The 7,652-nt window shown below is 48.9% G+C and overlaps 1 long non-coding RNA gene across 1 annotated transcript in view; it reads left to right on the top strand.

The window, feature by feature from the left end:
* The first annotated feature begins 6,389 nt into the window (after positions 1-6,389).
* LOC139060742 (uncharacterized) overlaps positions 6,390-7,652 on the top strand; it is a 124,751-nt gene continuing 123,488 nt past the window's right edge. The window contains exon 1 of the long non-coding RNA XR_011514996.1: positions 6,390-6,902. This is a non-coding gene — a long non-coding RNA (uncharacterized lncRNA). The remainder of the gene's footprint in view (positions 6,903-7,652) is intronic.

Here is a 7,652-nt window from a genome sequence, read left to right as displayed (position 1 = left end):
ACGACCAACGCTGAATTCTTGCGGCAGCCATGATGGGCGTGGGATTCTTCGCGAAATAGACCCACCAGCGGCTTGTGATCTGTGATCAAGGGCTCAGCTTGTTTTCTTGATCTGCCTGCGGGCACATATGAAAGGTTACGGGTGGAGGAAGACATGTGTCCAACCGAGAACGGATTTGGTATCCCAAAAGTTGTTGAGACGGTGATCGTGCATCATCCAGGTGCGTTCTACGGTAGCTAAAGAGCAGTTTAGCCAATCGCTCAGACAAGTCACCTGACCTAACCTTCTTGAGGCCATCTTTCAGCGTCCGCACGGCGCGTTCAGCAAGCCCGTTCGATTGGGGGTGATATGGTGCCGTACGAAAATGCTTTGTTATTTCCTGTCAGAAACTTCGTGAAAGTCTCTGACGGGAACTGAGTTTCGTTGTCTGTCACAATGGTTCTTGGTATGCCCAGCCTGCTGAAGATTTCGCGCAAGGATGTAACTGTCGATTGTGCTGTGGCACGACGCACTGAAATTGCTTCGATCCATTTTGAATGTGAATCTATGGCCACTAGGATCATGCTCCTGGCCGTCCGGCCGGATGCCGTTCCCGCCCGGTAGCAGTCATAACAGTTGAGTTATAACAGTCGCGACGAAGATGGGATCGAAGTGAACGAGCATTTTGGCATTGCATAAAGCGTTTTTTTTTTACTTCTGAAACGCTTCCCGTTGTTGACAGCCGCAATTGCAGCGACGTTCTTTGGTTAGCAAATCGTAGAGCGGTGATAGCAGACTGGCCATATTGGGAAGGAACTTGCTATAATATGTGAGAAGACCCAAGTAGGAACGCAGTTCGCTCACGTTCTTGGATGTTGGCGCCTTCATGATAGCATCCATGTTCTTCTCCAGAGGTTGCAGCCCTCCAGTACTGATCTTGTGGCCAAGATACGGAACCTCAGGCATCCTAAAGGTGCACTTGTCCTTCCTTATCTTGACGCCGTACTCTCGAAAGCGCTGGAGAACTGCCTTGATGTTCTTTCCGCCGTAATTCCCCTTCTCGGCAACCAGAACGTCGTCCAAGTACGCCTGGACTCCCGGCCAACCGTTCAGGATGCTGTCCATTATTCGCTGAAAGATAGCTGGGGCAGAAGACACACCAAATTGCAGGCGATTATAGCAGAATAATCCCCGATGTGTGTTAATGACCGTCAGCTTCTTTGACTGCTCATCCAGGGGAACCTTGTTGTAGGCATCTCTAAGGTCCAATGTGCTGTAAACATCACCCTCATGCAGTGCAGCAAAAAGGTCATTGATTACCGCGAGTGGGTACTGCTCCGTCATACAGCTGGCATTTACCGTTAGCTTGTAATCGCCACACAATCGAACTGTTCCGTCTTTCTTCATTACCGGAACTATCGGCGTCGCCCACTCCGAGTGAGCCACCGGGGACAAGACTCCGGATTTAACAAGCCTGTCCAGCTCGTTAGAAACCTTTTCTCGCATTGCATATGGAAATGGCCTGGCTTTGAAGAACTTTGGAACCGCATCATTCTTCATGTATAGATGAGCGGGCGGAACCTCGAACAGACCCAGTTCAGGTGCAAACACGTCCTCGTACTCACGCAGGGTCGCTTGCAAGTTTAGCCCTTGCTCCTTAATGCTGGACACGCTAAAAACGGCAGCCCCTTCGTTGTTCAGCGCCTGGATGAGATCACGGCCGCACAGGCTCGGTCCGGAGACGCGCACAACGGTCAGTGACGCCGTAACAGTCGTGCCGCAGTGTGAAACTGGGAGCATTAGCTTCCCGGCTGTAGGCAACGGACCCAAGTAGCATGACAACTTCAAGCTGGCTTTTTCAAGGCAGGGCCAGCTTGTGCGATGTTGGCTAGACGTCCCAAAATACTACGCACACGGGTGAGCCGGTGTCAATTTCCATCACGATGTCGGCTCCGCCCCAGCAAAAATTGCGTCGTAACGCGCTCACGATTCCGTTGTCTGTGGTTGGTTGCGGCTTTAGTGTATACAACTGTGCGGAGAGCTCGGCTTCGGCATTTTCCATTGAGCCGCTGCTTAGCGCCAAGCTCTGGTGCGGTTGGTTTTCCTTAGATCGACACACGGCAGCTAGGTGCCCCTTTTTCCTACAGTTGAAACATTTGGCATGTTTAAAGGCACAAGTCGCCTCACCGTGCTCGCGGTTTCCCACACCGATAACAACCTTTAGACGATCCACTCGCCTGACTGCGGGTTTGTCCTGCCTGTCGCTGCCGTCGATCGCCCGCTAGGCTGTGAAGCTCGGGCTCTTCTTTCGGTTCCGTCTGCTTCATAAGCTGAATACCCTGTCGTGCAGCCTCTGCTGCAAGAATGATGTTTTCAGCCTCTTGCAATGTCAGTTTCGGGTGAGAAAGCAGTGCCTTCTGCACGTAACTGCTGCGAATTCCGCACACGATCCTGTCTCGTAGCAGGTGGTTCAACATGGTCCCGAAGTTGCATTTATCAGCGAGGCGTCGAAGCTCCACGATAAACTGTTGAGCTGATTCCTCTTCCCTGTGAATGCGGGTAAAGAACTTGAAGCTTGCGGCTATCGCATTTGGTGGGGGTGCATAAAATACTTCGAGAATGATAACCGCTTCCGCGTAGGTTAACTCGCTCACCTTCCGCGGGGAACAACGCCCACTCAGTACGTCGATAGGCTTCGAGCCCAGTGCCGAGATGAGAAGCGCCCTTTTTTTAGCGTCGTCGACGATGTCGTTACCCTCGAAGTATGACTCGACTCTGATGTAGTACGACGACCACTTGTCCTTGCCGTTGTCGAACTGTGGAACTTGATACGCCATGGCAGGAGTGTGCCGTCATCAAGGCGCTGGTTCGTTGCTCGTCGCCACTGTTATAACTCAACTGTTATGACTACTACCGGGCGGGAACGGCACATCCGGCCGGACGGCCAGGAGAAGTTAGATACGGATCGTCGACGCACGGGCAACGTGGGTAGGGTGACCGGAGGCGTTCGAAGCGAGGGCGGCGATCAGTCTGGGAGCAAGCTGGTGATGGGTCAAAGGGTCCGTTAGACGCATTTGGATCAGGTGGCACATAGGGCGCTCGGCGATCGTCATCGAACGCCTGTGATCAGCGGCGGCAGAACCTTGCGACCAGACCAGGATACCTACATTCAAAGCATATAGGGCGATTGTCAGGCGTGCGCCACGGGTTAGCGATGGCAGTGGTGGCCCAGGGGACGGGAGGGGGAGGGCGGTGCACAGGCTGCTGGAAGCGGCGGACGGGCACACTGCGAGGGGCCATTGCAGCAACCGTAGCATAAGACCGGTGTAGCCACGCCATCCTGCTGGTGAACAGCCGGCAGCTCTTCCGCAACCTCTTCATGGATGACGTTACGGAGATGAGACGGCAAAGTGCTAGCACACTCCTGAGTGACGGACGCCAGAGATACCTGTCGTACGACTTCATTGAGGACGAAACCCTTGATTTGGATTATCAGGGAGGTTTGTTCGGGGTCGGTGGTCAGGCTGCAGAGTGATGCCGCATTTGGTGTGGAATGTCACCTTGTCAGAGCTCGCTCCTTACGTAATTCATCATAGCTCTGGCACAAGCTGATAACGTCGCAAGCAGTGCGCGGGGCCTTGGCCAGAAGCATTCGGAACGCGTCATCGTCGATTCCCTTCATGACGTGCTTGATCTTTTCCGCTTCCATCGTGGCAGCGTTCACGCGCCTGCACAAATCGAGAACGTCTTCAATATAGCTGGTGAATGTCTCACCCGTGTCCTGTGCGCGTGTACGCAAACGCTACTCGGCTCGGAGTTTTCTGACGGCGGCTCGGTCAAATACTTCTGCAATCAACGTCTTCAACGCCGACCACGTTCGGATATCCCTCTCATGATTTCTGAACCAGAGACTGGCCACGCCCGCAAGGTAGCATGATACGTAAGCCAGCTTGTCCGAGTCATTCCATTTGTTGTGAATGTTCACCCGTTCGTAGGACGACAGCCACTCTTCAACGTCGTTTTCATCGGTTCCGCTGAAGACGGGAGGCTACCGCTGGCGAACGGGGCCAGCGCAAGGGATGGGTGGCGATGGAAGAGTGTGCTGGTTGGCGTCCGGCATGGCAGAGGGTAGTGTCCGAGAACGGAGTTCCAGGATGGTAGAGTGGAACATTATCCCGCACGGCTGCACCACTTATAAAGGAGATTTATTACCGCTTGTAACGACAGCCGGTTCTAGGATGCACCGAGCACAGTCCCCTAGCTCGAGCCTCTACCACGCGCTTCGTGCTGCTGACACTAATAGGCCTTTCTGCGAATGTTTTGTATGTGCTGCTGCAAAAGCTGACTACCTTCTGCTCCCCCTTGCCACCGTTACCAATTTTGTGGCCAAGTGCAAAATAATGTGATAATGTGCATCTCCGTCCTTAGTGCAATATTATTTTTGTTCTGCCATGTCTTTTTCATTTTGTTCAGTAGTAATGAACATGTCACGTATTTCATACAATTTTGTGCAGGTTTATAAGTAAGTTCTTATGTTTTTTTCTTGGTATGGCTGCCACTAAAACAATCTTAGCATTTTATTCTATCTTCTAAGTATTTTGCAAGTCATTGTTTTTGCCACTACCAGTGAATTTTTCCTTTCTTTAGTTGTCATGACTATGTCATACATGTCGTCCAGTTTTGTGCAATATCTCTGTGAGTATATCAGAAGCTCTCAGTACGCATATCACAAGCTCTTCTACACTTTGGTCTTAAGAGCATCATGTAAAAATGTGTTATATGTGTGTACGTGAAAAGGCCTTCGCGTTTTCTCGAGTTTTATTTTTTTATTTTCTGTTATTTCACTGCCTGCGAACAGTTCTGTTGTTTTGTAGTCATGTACATCTCATGACTTTTTCATTTTTGCTTATTTTCTGAGCGTGTATCATACCAAGTTATGCAAAAATATTTGTTTTTGGAAAAGGAAGTCAATAAAACGAGGCCAAAGATCTGTTGTGTTGGAAGTGGAATTTATATACGTTTTGGCATATACTTTTCTGTTAATTGTGAAGAAATGCGTATCCTTGAACACTTGACAAAGCGAAATCGGGAACTTTTGAGGGACGTGAACGAATGGGCGAAGAGTGCAGGGTGTAAGTATGGCTGGCACAACAGTGGCAAAATTCTTACCAGAAAGACTGACGGTGCGAGCGCAACTGTTGTATCTAAGGCAAGTCAGCTTGCTAGGCTTGTTAGAGCCATTTAGCATTTTTATTTCCGACCCTTTAGCTAACAATGGTTTCCGTCGCGGACACATATGTTATTCCTAGTGACTTCACGAATCACCTTGGCACAGCCTTTCTAAAGTCTTTCAAATGCCCCCATCTAAATGGTCAGTCAATTAGAAACAAAGTATCTAGTTTAACTATCCTCCTACAACAATTAGACGTGGCATTCAATGTCACTATGTTAACAGAAACCTGGGCTACGGATGATTCAGAAGTACCTAGGTTTCTTAACTATCAAACATTCTTCTTAAACCGCGATGCAGGTCGTGGTGGTGGCGTCTGTTTGTTTATAAAGAGGGAACATGAACCTGAGCTCTCACCACAGTTTACTCGGAGCACAGCAGATTATGAAGTTCTATCAGTACTTGCAGAAAACTCTCTTTTTGTTGTTTATTATTGTCCTCCGCAGGGTTGCAATCGTATTTTTCTCGACTTCCTTGAATCGTTGTTTTCTTTTGTCTCCGACAAAAAGCTTACAGTGGTCTGTGGTGGAGATAAGAACATAAATATGTGTGCTCATGACAGTTCGAAGAACAGTTTTAACTTATTACTAAAGACGAGCGGGCTTTCTAACGTGATTGAGCTACCAACGCGCATAACAGCTTGATCATCATCCCTTATAGATCTGTTCATAACAAATGTTGCCAATAAATCAGCTAAATGTGGTGTAATTATCTCGGACATCAGTGATCATCTGTCGACATTCTTGCGTTTGAAAGGAAAGCTCAAAAATAGGTCCAAAGAATCATTCTCTTCTCAAGCGATCACGGAGGAAAGCCTTCTCTATTTTAGACAGCGTGCATCTGAAGCTAACTGGGATGCTGTTCTTTCGGAACATGTCGCAAACCTGGCTTACGAGGACTTCCTTGCTATTCTGAAACCAATCTACGCTGCTTGTTTTCCCATAAAGACATTTTAGAAAAATAAAGAAAAATACGCAGACCATGGCTCGCACCTGATCTTCTGCTTAAGATAGAAAAAAAGAATAAATTCTACCATAAGTTTATCAGGACGAAGGAGATGGGCGACTTGCATATCTTCAATGCCTATTGTAACCGCCTGAACAAGATACTTAAGAAAGTTAGGAATGAATATTTCATAAATGATTTCGGCAGTAGTTCGGCAGTAGCAGTTCGGCAGCAGTGCACTACGGAGCCACATCTAAATTTTGCCTCTGCTTTTGCAGCCCGAAACCGGACTCGACCAACGTGCTATCGCCCCTTCTGACGTCTACAGTGCCGCGTGTGTCTGCACCACAACAGTGATCGGAGTCACGTGGCCGGAGCTACTCTTCTGCGACTGCGCAAGGGTCGGACGAGCGCCAGACCACAGCATAAAACCGTCAACGGAGCGAGCACCTGTTACAGTTCGGCAGCAGTGCACTACGGAGCCACATCTAAATTTTGCCTCTGCTTTTGCAGCCCGAAACCGGACTCGACCAACGTGCTATCGCCCCTTCTGACGTCTACAGTGCCGCGTGTGTCTGCACCACAACAGTGATCGAAGTCACGTGGCCGGAGCTACTCTTCTGCGACTGCGCAAGGGTCGGACGAGCGCCAGACCACAGCATAAAACTGACAACGGAGCGAGCACCTGTAACAGTTCGGCAGCAGTGCACTACGGAGCCACATCTAAATTTTGCCTCTGCTTTTGCAGGTGAGCGGAATATCCTTATTTAGACAATAAGTCATAGAATCTGTGCACTGCTGCCGAACCTATCAGTTTTCTTGTACTTGTTTGATTCTTGTTACTGGTGTTGTTGGTGTATTGACGTACGCTTTTGTTGTGTAATGTCGAAAGAGGCTAAGGCCATTGAAGATTTAAGGCGAGAGCTCAGGGCAGACTTGAGGACCATAAAAGATAAGTTTCAAGAGGTCACTGAGCTGAAAACAGAAATACAGCAGGTTCTAAAACTAAACCAGGATCTTCGCGCTGAGAATGTCAAGCTATCATACAGAATTGAGGAACTGGAACAATATCAACGTTCAAATAACATTGAGATAAAGGGCATTCCACTTGAAGGCGAACCACTAGTCGTTGTGAAGCAAATTGGCGAGCTGACTAAGGAAGAGGTCTCGGAGGCTGATATCGACATCTGCCACCGAGTGCCTACTGTTCGACATGATGAAGCAAATATAATTGTTCGGTTTGTCCGCAGAACCAAGAGGAAATCCTTCCTTAGCAAAGCTAAAAAAAAGCAGAATGGATACAATCACGCTGGACTTTCAATCGTCCTCAAAGGTGTTCGTAAACGAACACCTCACACGGTATGGCAAACGACTTCTTGGTGCCGCAGCAGAAAGAAAAAAGGAATTGAGATGGCGGTTCGTATGGACGGCAGGCGGCAAAGTGTTCGTACGCAAGGACGAAAATTCACCAGCTATTCGAATCGCCAGTATGGAAGAC

The sequence above is a fragment of the Dermacentor albipictus genome, chromosome 6 (genome assembly GCF_038994185.2).
Source record: "Dermacentor albipictus isolate Rhodes 1998 colony chromosome 6, USDA_Dalb.pri_finalv2, whole genome shotgun sequence".
In the NCBI taxonomy this organism is placed as follows: domain Eukaryota; kingdom Metazoa; phylum Arthropoda; class Arachnida; order Ixodida; family Ixodidae; genus Dermacentor; species Dermacentor albipictus.
Note: the sequence above shows the minus strand (reverse complement) of the source record. Positions and strands in the feature narration are given on the sequence as shown.